At 32.5% G+C, this 19,470-nt stretch overlaps 1 protein-coding gene across 1 annotated transcript in view; it reads left to right on the top strand.

The window, feature by feature from the left end:
• Positions 1 to 617: 617 nt before the first annotated feature.
• Positions 618 to 19,470, top strand: part of LOC115890735 — a 354,534-nt gene continuing 335,681 nt past the window's right edge. The window contains exon 1 of the mRNA XM_030911047.1: positions 618 to 743. The gene's annotated coding sequence lies outside the window, so the exon portion shown is untranslated. The remainder of the gene's footprint in view (positions 744 to 19,470) is intronic.

Here is a 19,470-nt window from a genome sequence, read left to right as displayed (position 1 = left end):
TCTGCAACTGACTCGTGTTACAAAAATCATGTCGGCCTGTGTAATCGATCTTGACGAATAAATGAATTTCATAAATGAATGAATTTTATAAATAAATAATTTTTGCTGCCGAATTACTAGAATACAATATTTCAAGGCAGATGACGCATCTATTCGATAATTTTTATTCGAATAGTTTTCAACGAATGTTTTCTTACTAGCTATCGAATTATTCGAATGAATTGCAACTATCGAATGTTTCGATAGTATTCATTCGATAGTTCCCACTACTAATTTTAATGTCTTTTGCGCCGTCTGGCGATGCGGAAGGAACTAAATTTGTAGGTCTATAAAATTACTATTGAGTAGTCTAGATACTCAATTTAATAATATTCGCTGGTCTGGGGCTTGGACTCTCTGTATTTTACCGGTTGTGTGTAGACGCAGCTAGGATGTTGTCCAGTTCGAAATAAGAGTAAGTATATCTCACGAATAAAAGAACTTATTATGATAATTTTTCCAAAAATGTATTTTAAAGAAAACCATAATAAAACCATACAAAAACTAGCAGGAAGCTTGCGCGCACCTCTCCCTGCGAACAGGTAGATCGGGCGTCGCGACGCTCAGTACGGCGCGAACCGCGGACCGAAATATCGCAGCACGCACGAGGCGGCGTCGGGACGGTGATCGTCGTCGGGACGCCAACGCGAGTTACTTGTGAGAGAGTTTAAAATTGAACTTGGGCTGGCGACGAGATGCTTTAGGTAGGTTGGAGATGATCACCCGATTTGATTGAAAAATCAGTGTGAATATCGAATAGAAAAAAGAGAAGGTTAATTTTGATATTTGGTTTTTGAAAAAAATACCTATATGAAAAAAATGTATTTTTGTTTTTGGATGGGATTTTTATTTTTAGTTGTTATAGGTTTTCATTGGCTGAAGTAAATCCTCATTGCGTAATAAAATTTTACGTACGTCTTCAAGTCACCTATATTTTATTTTAGTTTGTAGTTTTAGTGTACTTACACTAAGTACACAAATACCAAATACTGTTTTCATTTTGTTTTCCCTCGTATAATTAACAGATGTGTCATTTTTAATTTAGAAAAAGATACTAAAAAGTCAAATAATTTGGCAACACACTGCTTAAAAAGAAGTGTAAAAAAACTGAAAAAATCTGATCGAGTTATTTTATTTAAAAAAATATATATTTTAGGGTGCATGTTAACAAACAAAAGTGTGTGTTAAGCAAAACTCTATAAAAACCTATTTCTTACTTTCAATACAAAAACTTTATAAAATAAACCATTTCTTACTTTCAAACTTCATAAAACCTTATGCATTTATTATTCTATTTATCAATATGTCTTATGTACAAATAAACAAAAGATTTTTAATATTGCACAGGAATAAATAAAACTAAATAATTTCAATGATTTACAAACACATACTGAAATGTATACCTTAAAAGTTGGTTAATTAACTTTAATTTTATATTAGTATTTTAATAAAGCACGCTTTTAGATGTTTCAAAAACCTTTTAATAAGAGTAACTTTAACTCTACATATATGTTTCGGCTTGTTAGGCCTTTTTCAAGAGTTTTTTAAGAACTAATCGTCTAACTACACTGTAACTATATATATATTTACTATGGGGGTGGGTTCAGAGAGTTTACAATAGGGGTAATAAAAAATGTGTTTAGAAATCCTTGTTGGTCGTTAACATTATTTAATAGTTTTTAACATATTTTAGTATTTCTAACTGTTCAATGTAATTTAAGCGTCTACCTTTTGTTTCTCTGTGTAGTAACTTAATTGAGTTTTCATTAATTTTGTGATTATTTACTATACAATGAGTTGCAAGACCAGAACTATGCTGGAGATTATTAATAGACTTTACATGTTCTTTAATCCTTATATCTAAATTTCTACCTGTTTGGCCTATGTACACGGCATCACAATCATTGCAATCCACCCTATATACACCCGACTTATTTTTGACATTAGTTTTGTCTTTATTATTTAATAAAATTTGATCTAAATTTCTTTTAATTACGTTAATAGTTTTACATCCTATTTTATTGAGATTATTTGATATTTTATTAGTTAAATTAGGAATGTAGTTTAAAAGTCAATAAAATAGTTTAATCTCAATAAAATAGGATGTAAAACTATTAACGTAAATAAAAGAAATTTAGGTCAAATTTTATTAAATAATAAAGACAAAACTAATGTCAAAAATAAGTCGGGTGTATATAGGGTGGATTGCAATGATTGTGATGCCGTGTACATAGGCCAAACAGGTAGAAATTTAGATATAAGGATTAAAGAACATGTAAAGAATTTTAATAATCTCCAGCATAGTTCTGGTCTTGCAACTCATTGTATAGTAAATAATCACAAAATTAATGAAAACTCAATTAACTTACTACACAGAGAAACAAAAGGTAGACGCTTAAATTACATTGAACAGTTAGAAATACTAAAATCTGTTAAAAACGAAAATAATGTTAACGACCAACAAGGATTTCTAAACACATTTTTTATTACCCCTATTGTAAACTCTCTGAACCCACCCCCATAGTAAATATATATATATAGTTACAGTGTAGTTAGGCGATTAGTTCTTAAAAAACTCTTGAAAAAGGCCTAACAAGCCGAAACATATATGTAGAGTTAAAGTTACTCTTATTAAAAGGTTTTTGAAACATCTAAAAGCGTGCTTTATTAAAATACTAATATTTCAACGATATTTCACAAGGAACCAACCACAGCTTCAGTACAATTTATTTAATTTTATTTTTTTTTAAACCAGTACCTTTTGGCCTTATCTATCTACACTATTAAATGCTATTATTACTTGTCTATCGTATAATGTCTGTATTTTACAACTACTCCTGTCATGGGCGCCGGACAGGGGGGCAAGAGGGGGCATTTGCCCCCCCCCCGGATAACTGAAACGATAAAAATAAAAGCTATCTTCTTACATCCATCTGTAAAAAAAATAATCATTATTATGAAATTGTTAGGTGTTACCTGTAAAATAATAAAAAATGTGGTAATTATTGGGAAAACTAGAAATCGTCCGATTTTCACCAAAATTGGTATACACACTATTTTGAGGTCGTAGATTACGAATCTATTTTTTCTTGGCGGTCTCTTACCTTTTTCAGAAAAACGGAAAATTATTTCAACATTGAATTTTTCTTTATTTCGGCCCTATAAAGTAATAATTTCACTATATTTTCATTATATTATAGTTTATCTAAAAGCCACACTTGATTGGGGATAGAAAAGTGTCCAACATTTTACTGAAAAACACTTTTCTTAACAAAATAGCAAAGAAAATTGAGACCAGATGGAAGTTTGACATTTGATATATCCTTCTTTCTCTCTCCTATGTAATAAGAGAGACAAATATATTCTAGACCTAATCTAGAAATTTGAAAATTTACAACGTTGCCATATCTTCTATTTTTTCGGGTGATTAGGGATTTTAAATAAATTACCTATTATGAGATCGACAATAATTAAATATACACCTATATCCACAAAATTACGCGGAAGAGTTTTGATTGCATTGGTTTTAACTTCTTTGCGGAGGGGGTTAATCTTTTTTTAGTTAATCTAATAATATAACAACAAAAGATTAACACCCTCTGCATGGAAGTTGTAACCAATGCAATCAAAACTCTTTCGTGCAACTTCGTGGGTATAAATAGTCAGATCTCGTTGGTAAAATAGCAGTTATGGGAAGGAGCCGTTCTTCTGGCGACCGCCTTTCGTAATTCCAGAATGAGCGAAAAAAACACGCTAAATTTAGGTTTAGCATTGGCAACGTTGCTTTAAATGCCAGAAACACATAAACTTACTTCGGGTTTCTCTTATTACCGATTCTGAACCGTCCTAGAACTGTGATGCGTATGCGCAGAAGGAAATATGAAGACATTATTTCATTTGCGCATGCGCTGCAGAGTTCTTGGACGGTTCAGAATCGGTAATAACAAGAACCCGAACAAAGCTATAATCTAACATTTTCAGATTGTTTACAAATTTATTTTAGCAAATTTTCCTCTAGTATGCATAGAATTGGTTAAAAAAGTAACAGAAAATAGCAAAAACATTATTGATTATTGAATACCTAACAAAATATGTGCTAGAAAACCTTAAAAATATGAGAAATTAAGAAAAAATCGATATTAAAATTATTTTCCGTTTTTCTGAAAAACGGTATGAGACCGCCAAGAAAAAAAGTTCAGATTCGTAATCTACGACTTCAAAATAGGGTGTATACCAATTTTGGTGAAAATCGGACGATTTCCAGTTTTCCCAATAATTACCAAAAATGTCAATTTTTTATTCATTTTTACCTTGCCCCCCCTAAATTTCATTCTTCCGGCGCCCATGACTCCTGTTTTTAGGACTATATACGAGATAGTATACAAACTTTATTGGTGGCTAATACAACTCTCTGAGTCTTATTTTTCTCTTGATTTTTCCTTAAGTTCAAAAAACACAAGACACACCTAATAACACAAACCAAAATAACAAAAACAATATCGCAAATATTTATAATTTTCCAGAGCTCTGATTATTTGACATAATTTGACACAAATAATAATCTTCAATTTGACAAGAGTTTGACAATCTGCGTCTTTGGGTCGTTCATCGTTCCATCACTCGAATAATATTGAAACATGATCTGTAATTTTTTAAATAAACTTATATAAGACTGGTTAAAGACTAAAAGAGACGATGCCATAACGGATTTATACAGGGTGGTCCAAACTGTATTCTGGAAACTTCGGCAGCATATTCTGCAGAAATCAGTAAAAAGTTCGTATAAAATGTATGTCCTAAATTGCTTAGTTTCGGAGATACAGGGTGTAGATGTTTCATTTTTATTTCAATTTTTTCCACATAATTTCTGAAGTAATGTCAATATTTCGATGAAAATTGGTGTTTGAGAGTTTTTTAACATGAGAAATTTGATTTTGATGTCAATATGACTCTTATTTGAAGGGGGCGCCACCTACATGTGTTTTAATTGTTCTGAAGAGTAATAACTTTTAGTCCGTACCTGTATAAAACTACTGAGTGAAAAAATATACATTTCCGTGCCATTTTACGTAAAAAATGTCTCTTGGTAAAAATCGCTAGGAGCAATCGTTCTGAAGATATTTAGAATGGAACTAGTCAATACACATGTCATTATTGACAAAAAATGTTGAGTAGATAGGTCAACATGTTTAATTTATGTCAATAATGTAATTTGATAATTTCGATTCTAAATATCTCGAAAACCATTACTCGTAGCGATTTTTACCAAGAGATCTTTTTTACGTAAAAAACGTGGTAAATATATATTTTTTTACTTAGTAATTTTATACAGGTACGGACGAAAAGTTATTACTCTTCAAACCAGTTAAAAAATATGTTGGTGACGCCCTCTACAAGTAGGAGTCATATTGACATCAAAATGAAATTTCTCATGTCAAAAAAACTTCCAAACGATAGTTTCCATTCGAATATTGACGTTACTTCAGAAATTATTTGGAAAAAAATCGAAATAAAAATGAAACTTCCACACCCTGTATCTCTAAAACTAAGCATTTTAGGACATGATTTTATACAAACTTTTTTACTTATTTTTATCTGCAGAATACAAAGCCGAACTTTCCGGAATACAGTTCGGACCATCCTGTATATAAATCCATCCATATTTAACTTAAAAAGGAACCTTTTTTATTTAAAAAAAAATGGATTGGTGTGGCCTTCATCTGCCTTTTTTGTCATCATCTGTCAAGATCTTCCCAGAATCGTCTTACAGACTATAGATAATAATTTTGATTGAATGATGACGTATACTGGAACAATAATAATTTAATTTCAATAAACAAATAACAAATACTATACAATTATTCAAGTATGCTCTGTAAATTTGGCGGAACTCAGCTATTGCCAATTTTTTTGCGTGAGCCTGGTTGTAGTACACACGACGGCAACCTTTAGAGTTTCTATTTTCATTATATTATAAATATTCGCTAGTATACGTGTATACGTATACGAAACTTTTCCCCCATTTCGAAAATGCACGCGATAGAAAACGAGGATATATTTAAAGTTCACAATATACATAAAATAAAATAAAAAACGACAAGGATCTCACTCAGGCCACTGACGCAAGAGGATTATGTTCGGGAAATGTTTCAAGAATATTTCCGAATTTTTATACTGACTTTAGTTCGTATTTTTTTCTATTTTATCGGCTTTGTTTTTGTTAGTTGTCAATGTCGTCGGTTGCGAGTAAGGTGTATCGATTCGAAAACATAATATTTTACGAAAATAATAGCTATTTGCCTATGGTGTCACGGAAATTTCTCATTTCTCTAATAGGTTTAGCGATCGGGAAAACAAGTTCTTAAATAACACTTTAGTTATACAGTATGTCTCCGAATCGGTTTTGAAAGAGGGATAACCTTTTATTGTTGACATTTTGAGAAAAATGCATACTTCATAAAAGTTTTTGCTTGTTCCGTTTATATTTTTCCCAATTTCCATACCATTTTTAATAAAACACGACAGAGAGACTGAACAAATTAGGAAAAGAAAATGTATGTTTTTTCCTGTCAAAGTAAGTTTTACCGAATGCCGCCCACGACAAACCTATTCTTCGTAGAATTTCGTGTGTCTGATTATCCCTTCTAATACTGATCTGATGTCCAAAGTATTTATATACAAAGTGGAAATGCTATGATCTATCTGCTATATCTCTATCAGATCTCCACAATGTACTGGCGATTTAATATCTAATCGCTAGGTTCCGACAGAGTGTCTAAAATTGTATTTTAAATAATTGCTAGCTTTAAACGGCAATAACTTGTTTAATTTAAATGGAACGCCCTGTATATTTTAGGAGAATCAGATGCATAATTTAATTGTCTATCAAATTGTATTATACCACTTTTTACCTATCCCTTCAAGTTTTCGCAGAAAATGCATTTTCTTATAATTTTACCTCATTTATCAATATACCCATGGAATATTGACATTTTAGATTGTTTTTAAAGCAGCAAATGTACAAAATGTACAGGCTAGTACTATTATCGTTTTTAGCAAAATGATAATATTACTAGCCCATTTGTATGCAAAAAGAAAACTATTTAAATCTTTATAAAAGAGTATACCATTAATTAAATATACCACTATTATTTCCGCCCAAATACTAATTAATTACATTCTTAATTATGCTCGTTAATAAATTATTCTAAATAAATGTGGATTTGAATCAAAAATCAATATAATAATAAGTTATAAAAATGAATGTCTCTGTTGTTATAAATAAGCATTTGTCAAAAAATGAAATATCATTTTTAAGGTGTTACTTTTTACCACACTGTCTAAAATACATAAAAAATTCAGTTTTTTAGTATTTGGAGTAGCAATTAAGTAGTTTGAATACTGGAATTATATTAATTGGTCCTCTAACAAATATTTAAACAGTTTATTTTTTATTTTTTAATGAAATAAACAAACTATATCGACAATATTAGTATCTGTACTCTTTAAAAATTTGGTACATCTTTAAATATTTTTTTTATTAAATATCTTTTTTATTAGATATATTTATTCTTTAGATATTTTTTATTTATTTGGGACACTCTGTATCTTGTAAAAATATTTTTATATTGTAACTCTAATAGTCCTGCAACGAACCCAAAACTTACAATTTGTAAAAATCTAATCGATTAGCTACAATACTCCGTGTCGTATGTGGTGAACAACCCTGTATACACTTGTTCCAAAAGTATGTTATTAATGCTTAAATTACCACTCAGTACTAGAAAATTAATTTAAGTTTAATTAGTAGAAAATTAGTACTAGTGCTAGTACTAATTTTCTACTTGTTTGGCCTACTACGACATTACATTTATCGCAATACGCCCTATATACTATTACTAGTAGTAGATAAATGTGATATAGTGTACATAGGACAAACAAGTAGAAAATTACATATAAGAATTATAAGAGCATATAAAATGTATTAATAAATTAATAAATAAAGAGATTAAAAATAAAAAATCGGTAAAAATACTTTTAAGTTAAACGGTTTTATCTTATGTGCACTGAAAACTAGAAAATAATAAGAACAATTAGGTATTTTGAACTTCTAGTTAAGTGCCTAAAAGCTATTCTGCCTAGTACTAAAATATTTCTGAACTAGAAGTTCAAAATATCTAATTGTTCTTATTATTTTCTAGTTTTCAGTGCACATAAGAGAAAACCGTTTAACTTAAAAGTTTTTTTACCGATTTTTTATTTTCTAGTTTTTAGTATGTAACGGAAATGTCTACCGAATATTCCTCATTCTATTTAATTCATTATTATATAAATTAATATATATAACAATTAATTATAACAATAAAATATAAATTATAATAATTAATTATATTTAAAATACCTATTTGTTAATATTTTATTATTTATATTTATTTTGACATTGATATTATTATAGAGAATAAAAAAAACGCAATTTAACGTTAATTTTTTACTGTTCTGGCCACGACTACTCATGCCCTCACCTAATACGCCATTTTGTAACGACGTCCATCTTGGATTTTAAATTTTGTCATAATCACAGTATTCTACTAGTGTAGCCCTTTCATTTGATACCCATATTGAGGGGGTTGTGGAAAAATATGAAAACCGCCATTTTGTACCGGCGGCCATCTTAGATTTACAATGTTATTGATATTACTATATTGTATTGTCATCGGAACTAAAGGTGTGTACCAAATTTCAGATCAATCTGACAACAGGAAGGTACTTAAATTTCAATTTCTAATTTTGACCCAAATAAATAAATACCGTACGGGTCGAGCTAAATAAAACCGTTTAATTAATAAAAATATAGACCTTCCCTTTTTGATTGTTTCAAAAATATTACTTAGTATATTTATTTATTTATTTCGCTTGCCCAATAAAGATTTAATTATTTTAAGGTTAAATAATTAGTAATTTCGATTGGGATATAATTACCCAAAAGACAATTATTTCTGCGTCTACCGCAAGCCCTATTCAAACTTTGCCACTGACAGATTATCTGTCGTCTGTCTGAAATAGTTCTAGGCCACAGATTGATTTTAGGGTCCGGATATCGGAGATATATATAAATTCAATTTCACCAATAATTGTAGGACGGCGTTTTGAGTATCATACAGTACAGAAACATCCACAAAGTTTTAACAAACTTACCTTTTTGATTACTTACTTACCTGATTTACATAAAATAGCTTCACATTAACAATAATGTGAAGCTTTTTCATGTATATCAGCACTATGATAAAAGTAATTTTCTTATTGAAATATACTGGATATATTTGAGATTTCATTTTTATCACTCGAAAAGATACAGGGTGGTCCGAATTGTATTCCGGAAACTTCGGCAGCATATTCTGTAGATCAAAATAGGTAAAAAAGTTTCTATAAATGTATGTCTTAAAATGCTTAGTTTCGGAGATACAGGGTGTAGAAGTTTAATTTTTATTTCGATTTTTTTAAAAATAATTTCTGAAATAACGTCAATATTTAGACGAAAATTGGTGCCTGGGAGTTTTTTGACATGGAAAATTCGATTTTGTTGTCAATATGACTCCTACCTGTAGGGGGCGCCACCTACATATGTTTTAACTGCTTTGAAGAGTAATAACTTTTTGTCCGTACCTGTATGAAACTATTGGATGAAAAAATATACATTTCCATGATTTTCTACGTAAGAAATATCTCTTGGTAAAAATGGCCAAGAGCTACCGTTGTCCAGATATTTTTAGAATGGAAATAGTCAATACATGTCATTATTGACAACAAATAAACATGTTGAATACAGTTGTTTGACTGAAATGATAAATTTGGGAACTTTTTATCAATTAATTATAAATTTTTCCTCGAAAAAATAATAATAAAACAGTTTCTGTTGAAATTTTGACAAAAAAAACATTTCAAATTTATGATTCCAATCTAATAATAACTATATTTAGTCGACATTTTTAATTTATGCCAATAAATACAGGTTTGATAAATTCGATTTATTATCCAACCATTAGTCGTAGCGATTTTTACCAAAAGAACTTTTTTACGTAAAAAATATCGCAAATGTCTATTTTTTTACTCAGTAGTTTTATACAGGTACGGACGAAAAGTTCCCATACAGCACATCAAATCACATTTACGATGTGTTTACATTATTAGATGTAGACACAGGGTGACACAATTCCCCCGATGTAAATATGATACGTTTACACATTGTAGTTCAACACGTATGCACAAAGGTTAAACGTCCGCCTCACAATGTAGCCACAGTATAGCATTTACGTATACACAAAGTAAGGGACACACAGTGTGCCGTAGGATACACAGTGCTTGTGTATTACGTTTAAACTCTGTTTACACATTGCAGTTGTGACTACTGCGTGTATATGTATGTATTTTGCTTCGTATGTACATCTTGTGCTAGATAAAACTACTTCTTATGAACGAATTTAGGAAATAATACAAGTTTTGATGCCTAAATTTTCGTTCTTTTTAAGGAATATTTATTCAATGATACCAATTAAATTTTTTTAGAACGAAAATAGGAAGGCAAAACTTTGTATTTTCCAAAAGTATCTCGATCGTAAGTTCAAGAGAAGTAGCCTTAAAATTGTTCCATTTTTGTTTTGCATTAAATGTACCATTTTTTTTCCATAAAACGGATTAAGTGGTTAAAAATAAAATTCTTATATTTCTTTATATCATGGAACGCAATAGCGCAAATAACACAATAATAATTATTATTTACATTGCAGAAACCAGAAGTAAGAAAGCACTGTAAAAGAACAGAATTTGTATCAAAATGTATTAAAAATATAAGTACCTAGTATAACAACATACTAAAATGGTAAACACTGGTATATCGCGACGATTTGGTGGATCTCGTTTAGTCATTTTCTTCTCTTCTTTTCCCTCCAAGCAGTTGGTTTGTTAGCATACTCATTCGTCGAGATTAACAATCTCAGATTGACAATCTTACCCTTAAATTTTATATGAAACTGATTATTGAATATTAAACATACCTGTATAAAGATCCATCAATAACTTACCGAATATCAGTGTAAGAAGTTCTTTGAAGTGTTTAAATCTTTCTTTCTCTGGTCCATTTAGATTTTTATTATTTCCAAATTAAAAAAAAAATATATTGCAGAGCTAACCTCTTTATCATTATACAAGAATATTTGGAGTTTTCATTCATTGGAGTAAAAATTTGGTAAATTGGGTATCGAGTAAGGGTAGAGCCGCTGCTATAATATTAATAATACTCTTAGGAAGGTGTAACAAGGTAATTAAAAACTTTTGCTTACCTTAAAATCTCTTTTAAACTACACACAAACAGAACATTTATATAGAGCTTCCGAATGATAAAACAATAATGGCTGCTAATACATACCACTCCTAGAAAGGAGAAAAGGAGAGAACACATAAGATACACTTGGTTGGTGTGTCTACGCTGAGGCTATCCGCGCGTGCGCACACCTTCATTTCAGGCTAGAATGTAGACACAACAGTACACTATTACAAAGTGTCTATATAGAAATTTATATTATGTGTATACGTCACATTTTTACAAGGTGTGTACTATAGGCACAACTATGATACGAAGTATCACACATACATATGACATATACATTGTATGTCTCATATACCGACGTCAGATTTCATCATTTTAATAATTATTTGTTACGTTACAAAAAACTCTTTAGAATCTTGAGTGCATACGGTATACAACTAGTAAACACTGTATCACGCAATTCTATCAATATAAACCTGCGTGTATCTCATATGTATATGTTAGAACTAGATGAACACTTAGGTTCACTTTAACATATTTTGTTTCTCATGTGTCTCCCTTGTAGAAACGTAATTTCATTTGGACGTGCTGTATGGGTTATTACTCTTCAAACCAGTTAAAAAATATGTAGGTAGCGCCCTCTACAAGTAGGAGTCATATTGACATCAAAATCAAATTTCTCATGTCAAAAAACTCCTAAGCACCAATTTTCATCCAAATATTGACGCTACTTCAGAAATTGTTTGGAAAAAATCGAAATAAAAATGAAACTTCTACACCCTGTATCTCCGAAACTAAGCATTTTTGGACATAGATTTATACGAACTTTTTTTATTTATTTTTATCTGCAGAATATGCTGTCTAAGTTTCCGGAATACAGTTCGGACCACCCTGTATTATACCAAAATAAATTTCACATTCTCAATTCCATTTTTTTTTCGTTCTTAAAGATGTTGTTCAACTAACTTCAAATTTCCAAAACTTTAAACTCTAAAAATCAGGTTAGTATCGTCAATTATTGTTCTAGTTTATAAATGTATCTACTATCTTTATTTATAAATTATAAAATATAAAACAACAAAAAAGGATGCGAGTTAATAGCATATAACGGAATCTTTTATTATAACAGCTGGCAAAAATTTCTCGGTCAACTTAAAAGGTTCGTTTAAAAATTAGATGGATTTTTCAAGCAACGGATCTTGCTATTAATAAATATAAATAAAGAGTCAATCAGGAACGTTAGAACTATAATATAAACGAATTCAGGAAATTTAGTTTACTCTATTCCTGATTTATTGAAAGAATTTTTGACTTAAATTATACTAATCATTAAAATTATAGATACCGTCTGTATCTTTATATTTACATATAGCAGCTTAGCTCACAGATCGATTATCCACCATCTGCCGTAGACGCATCCTGCAATACTTCGGTCATATCACTCGCAGAGGCGAAGATAACCTTGAAAAACTCATAGTACAAGGCAAAGTAGAAGGCCGAAGACCCAGAGGACGATCACCATCAAGATGGCTTGACCAAATAGCAAATATTACAGGTCATCCATTTCAAACACATCTCCGAGAGGCGGAAGATCGCCAACGATTGAAGATCAAAATCACCAGCTGCACATAGCCATAATGTCACGATTCTTCAGACATAAAGAGACGACGAAGAAGTAGAAGTAGAAGAAGCTCGGGATCTACTACAGTTCGTTGTAGTTCAACACGTATGCACAAAGGTTAAACGTCCGCCTCACAATGTAGCCACAGTATAGCATTTACGTATACACAAAGTAAGGGATACGCAGTGTGCCGTAGGATACACAATGCTTGTGTATTACGTTTAAACTCTGTTTACACATTGCAGTTGTGACTACCGCGTGTATACGTATGTATTTTGCTTCGTATATACATCTTGTGCTAGATAAAACTACTTCTTATGAACGAATTTAGGAAATAATACAAGTTTTGATGCCTAACTTTTCGTTCTTTTTAAGAAAAATTTATTCAATGATACCAATTATATCTTTTTAGAACGAAAATTGGGAAGGCAAAACAAAACTGTGTTTTTTCAAAAGTATCTCGATTGTAAGTTCAAGAGAAGTAGCCTTAAAATTGTTCGATTTTTTTTTGTATTAAATGTACCATTTTTCTTCCATAAAATGGATTAAGTGGTTAAAAAATAAAATTCTTATATTTCTTTATATCATGGAACGCAATAGCGTAAATAACACAATAATAATTATTATTTACACTGCAGAAACCAGAAGTAAGAAAACACTGTAAAGTAATAGAATTTGTATCAAAATGTATTAAAAATATAAGTACCTAAGTATAACAATATACTAAAATGGTAAACACTGGTATATTGCCACGATTTGGTGGGCCTCGTTTAGTCATTTTTTTCTTCTCTTTTCCCTCCAAGCAGTTGGTTTGTTAGCATACCCATTCATCGAGCACTCTGTTGGACTTTGTTGTATTTTATTTCCAGATTAACAATCTCACCCTTAAATTTTATATGAACTGATTATTGAATATTAAACATATCTGTATATTGATCCATCAATAACTTACCGAATATCAGTGCAAGAAGTTCTTTGAAGTGTTTAAATATTTCTCTCTGGTCCATTTAGGTTTTTATTATTTCCAAATTAAAAAAAATTATATTGAAGAGCTAACTCAGCTAACTTCTTTATCATTATACGAGAATATTTGGAGTTTATATTCATTGGAGTCAAAATTTGGTAAATTGGTTATCGAGTTAGAGAAGAGTCGCTGCTATATAATATTAATAATACTCTTAGGAAGATGTAGCAAGGTAATTAAAAACTTGTGCTTACCTTAAAATCTCTTTTAAACTACACACAAACAGAACATTTATATAAAGCTTCCTAATGATAAAACAATAATGGCTGCTAACACATACCACTCCTAGAAAGGAAAAAGGAGAGAGGACACATAATATACACTTGGTCGCTGTGTCTACGCTGAGGCTGTCCGGGCGTGCGCAAACCTTCATTTCATGCTAGAATGTATACACAACAGTACACTATTACACAGTGTCTATATAGAAATTTATATTATGTGTACACTGTTACAAGTGTCTATATATATATATTTATATTATGCGTATACGTCACATTTTTACAAGGTGTGTACTATAGGCACAACTATGATACGAAGTATCACACATACATATGACTTATATTCAGACAGATTTCATCATCTTAATAATTATTTGTTACGTTACAAAAAACTCTTTAGAATCTTGAGTGCATACGGTATACAACTAGTAAACACTGTATCACACAATTCTACCAATATAAACCTGCGTGTATCTCATATGTATATGTTAGAACTAGATGAACACTTAGGTTCACTTTAACATATTTTGTTTCTCATGTGTCTCCCTTGTAGAAACGTAGTAATTTCATTTGTACGTGCTGTATGGGTAGTGACCAGCAAATTTACCATCGTAACATGTGCTCTGAATTAAACTAAATAAAATAGAAATAGTAAAATAACGGTTATAATAGCCAACGATATACAAGAACTGCAAAGCATTATAGATTCCGTAGTCCACTATAGTGAGATGTTTGGACTGCATCTCAATGTCTCCAAGACCAAACTATTGGTCTTTTCTAAGACTCCAATAAATGCACACCTGCGTGTCAAGGGACAAACAATCGAACAAGTGACCTCAATAAAGTATTTAGGAGCTAACATCAATATCAGTGCGACCCGAAAAGAGAAATATTTTCAAGAATTGAGCAAGCGAGAAAAATCTTCGTGAGAATGAAATCATTTTTTACAAGAAGAGACCTCAGTGCGGATCTCAGAACTCGAATGGCCAGATGCTACGTCTTCTCTGTGTTACTCTATGGATGTGAGAGCTGGACACTGGATTCACAGACCGAGAAGAGAATAGAAGCCTTCGAAATGTATATATACAGACGGATGCTGCGAATCTCATGGGTACAAAGGATCACCAACAATGAAGTACTCCAGCGCATGCAGAAACAAAAAGAGATACTGAACACCATCAAGGAAAGAAAAATGCAATACCTGGGTCATGTGATGAGAGGTGGTAGATACGAAATACTGCGCCTCATAATAGAGGGCAAAGTGCAAGGGAAAAGATCAGTAGGAAGACGCCAGAACTCATGGCTAAAAGATTTGAGGAGATGGTTTGAACGCTCGTCTGCGGAAATCTTCCGGGCTGCAGTTTCCAGAGCCACAATTGCCATTTGGATCGCCAACCTTCTGCAGGAGAGGGCGTGATAAGAAGAAGAAGTAAAATAACACCAGGTGTCTCATAAAGATTGCAATTTTATCGGGTTACATTGACGAAATTAAATTGTTTTATGTCAGAGCTGTTAAAACTGACTGTAACGTGTGTATGCCCATTAAATCTGTTTTAATGTCAATAAAATATAGCGTATTAATTATTTTTACGGAGCTGGTTTCATTCAAACATTATTTTAGCCGCTACTATAAACTTTATGAATTATTTTATGAGTTACACTTAAAATAGGTATTTTCTTACAGTAATTTTGTTAAATTATACCAATATTCTCATTGATTATTGGTTTGAAATAAATATGAAATGTCCTATAACGAAAATGCGAGTTGCTTAACTCTAATAAGTCTAATTCTGAACTAGTAAATGAGCTAAATGCTTTACCTAGACCGTTATTCAGAAGCTACAAACTTATCGATGAAAATATGCATGCAAATTTACTTCCTAGCACCCAACCAGAGGATATTAGCATAGTACGAGGCATGTTTTTTAAGGAAGTACCGTTCTGGAATTAAAAAAAACGTGCAAAGATATCGCAATAATTTTATTTTTACATGAAAGCCTGTACCTTAATCTACTTTTCTACATAATTTCCGTGAATATTGTGGCACTTGTCATTAACGTGGCACCAGTTTTTCAATACCCTCATCATAAAATTCTGCCGCCTGACTGGTTAACCACTGTATCACAACTGTTTTGACTTCGTTATCTTGAAGACGCTGACCGCCCAGGTGTTTCTTCAAGTGCAGGAATAAATGGTAGTCACTGGGCGCCAGATCAGGGCTGTATGGAGGATGATCTAGAGTTTCCCATTTAAAAGATTTGATGAGATCTTTGGTCCGATTAGCCACATGTGGACGGGCATTATCATGCAGCAAAACAATACCCTTACTCAACTTGCCACGTCTTTTGTTTTGGATTGCACGGCGCAGATTGTTCAATGTCTCACAATAAGATGCTGCCTTGATTGTCTCATTACGAGGCAGAAACTCCACTAGCAATACTCCTTTTCTGTCCCAAAAAACTGCACATGATTCTCCGGGCAGAAATTGTTTGCTTAAACTTCACTGTTTTGGGTGATGATGAATGTCGCCATTCCATGGACTGTTGTTTCGATTCTGGTGTTTCGTAGGCCACCCATGTTTCGTCACCAGTAACAATTTTGTCTAAAAAATCTTCACCTTCATTGTGGTACTGCTCAAGGAAAGTCAATGCACTGCCTAAACGTTGGGTTTTGTGCAAATCCATCAACATTTTCGGAACCCAACGTGAACACAATTTCCGGTAATTCAAGTTCTCGGTCACAATGCGATACAAAACACTACGAGAACATTGAGGAAAGTAGTCGCACAATGATGAAATTGTAAAGCGTCTGTTTTCTTTCACCTCTTTGTCCACTTTCTGCACCGAATCTTCATTAACGACCGAAGGACGCCCACTCCGTTCTTCATCATGCACATTTGTGCGGCCATCTTTAAATGCTCTCACCCTTTTCCTTACCATTCCATCACTCATAATGGTTTGTCCGTAAACTTCACAGATCTCACGATGAATATCGATCGGTTTTACGCCTTTAGCACTAAGAAATCTATGACAGCCCGTACTTCACAATCGGCGGGGCTCACGATTGTCGGAGGCATCTTAAACACTCAATTAACAACGTATACAATGAAGAATCAGACTGTACTGGCGTCTGTGCATAGACAAGAGATGTAGGTAACCAGCGCGCATGCGCGGAACGCCGACCGTAGCGCTGCGGCGGCGGAATCGCAAAACGGTACTTACTTAAAAAACATGCCTCGTATAAAGAAACTAGTAGTTTTACTCCTTGTCAAATCCTCTGTTCTTTTTCTGCCACTTTATATGACCTTGTTCTCGCCTCCCGTGACCACTAGTAGCTGTATAGTCGTGGTCTATTAACTAGGCAAAGTATAGTCGTGGCACTCGCCATAGTTTCACAGATATGTATTTAGGAAAATAAGAGTTCACAATAAAATAAAATAAAAAAAATTGATCAGCGAGTAAATACTTGCTTGAATACAGAATGTTTTTACATTTCGCGTAGGTAAAAATTCTTCTGTATCTGAAAATCTTCTGATTGGAAGAAATGCGGAAAAAATATATAATGACATATTTTTATATTATTATCTATTTCAGAGATTTTCTACAACTTTTTTTTGATTTAAAACAAGTTTAATTTTCTGTACATAACTGGATTCGGCATAAAATTCTGCATATAGTACACCGTCTTTATTTAAAGCACACTGCGGTGTGGCCATTGTATTTCTTATTTACTAAAACTTTGGTTAAAAACATTATAACACGAAAGGTGGTAAAAAACTAGAGTGAATATAACTTTATTAATACTTAGCTATGTTTTCTTAAACACGAAAGATACCAGAATAAATACGTGTAGAAAAATTTACTTTATCGTATACAGGATATTTTTTAAGGCGTCACCAAAGTTTTCTTTTTAATCAATTCAAACAATTCACGCTCTCTGTCAACCCGTCTGAGAACCTCTTCATTTGTCTACCTAGTCGTCCAAGGTATCTTCCGGATTCTACGATGTAGCCACATCTCGAAAGCCTCCAATTTGTTGATGGTAGCTGCTTTCAATGTTCAACCTACCATACCATAAAGGAGCACCGACCACACATAACACTTTACGAATCTTAATCTAAGGTTAAGATCAAAATCAGAACAGACAAGGACTTTTCGAAACCTCAAGGATGCCTGTCGAGCTTGTTCGATGCGACATTTAATTTCCTTGTCTGATGTCCATTCTTCGGAGAGCCAGATGCCCAAATACTTAAATTTATCTACTCTTTCTATAGGCCTTGGGTTAAATGTTAGGATGGAGTTTCGAAACACATCTGGATTTCGGGATATTATCATAAATTTGGTTTTCTTGACGTTTATGTTTAAACACATTACTTTGCTCTGTTCTCCTACCTTGTTGACCAGTTTGTTGTAGGTCGTGTATACATACATACATACAGCCGTTACTCGCTGACGAGTATTCGACACACATAAAGAAAATGGTCACGCAAGGCGTTTTCTTTCATGAGCTTTTCTGTGACTGAAAAGCCCGATACGTGATGTTATCTGCCTACCGCACTCCGGACATTCAAAAATCTCATTGCTTTGTTGCCTCTCTACTTTTTGGTTGCCGCTGTTAACTGAGTTTACAACCCTTCTCCATTGAGTTCTATTGTGAGCTGCTTTTTCCCACTCATTCTGCATGTTAATTCCCTTTAAATTTTCGTGGAAAATGTCCTTGTATCTTTTCAGTTGTCCACCCGGCCTCCTCTTACCGTCCACAAGCTCACCGTAAAGCAGAGATTTTGGTATGCGGTTTTCTTGCATTCTGCATACGTGACCAGCCCATCTTAAGCGGGATTTTGTGACCATGACTTCAATACTCTCGCAGTTAGATTTTTCAAGGACCGATACGTTTGAGACATGATGGAACCACCGGACTCTTAAGAGTTGTCTAAGGTGTCTCTGTTGCAACTTGTTCAATGCGTTCATGTGTCGGCGGTAAGGCACCCAGGTTTCGCTCCCATATATCATGGTGGGGATTATAATTGCTCGGTATACTGCAAGTTTTGTTTTTGTACTCAAGTCATGATTGTAGAAAACCCTGTCTTTTAATTTCCAGAATGCTCTTGAGGCGCTACTAATCCTGTGCTGAATTTCAGAGTCAATATTGGCCTTTTCCGAAATCAAACTGCCAAGGTAATTGAATTCCGCCACATATTCGAATAGTTCTTCTCCGATTTTTATAGCATTGTTGTGATCTTCCG

The sequence above is a fragment of the Sitophilus oryzae genome, unplaced genomic scaffold (assembly GCF_002938485.1).
Source record: "Sitophilus oryzae breed Bouriz unplaced genomic scaffold, Soryzae_2.0 scaffold_910_pilon_pilon, whole genome shotgun sequence".
Lineage (NCBI taxonomy): Eukaryota > Metazoa > Arthropoda > Insecta > Coleoptera > Curculionidae > Sitophilus > Sitophilus oryzae.
This window is presented reverse-complemented; position numbering and strand designations above follow the sequence as displayed.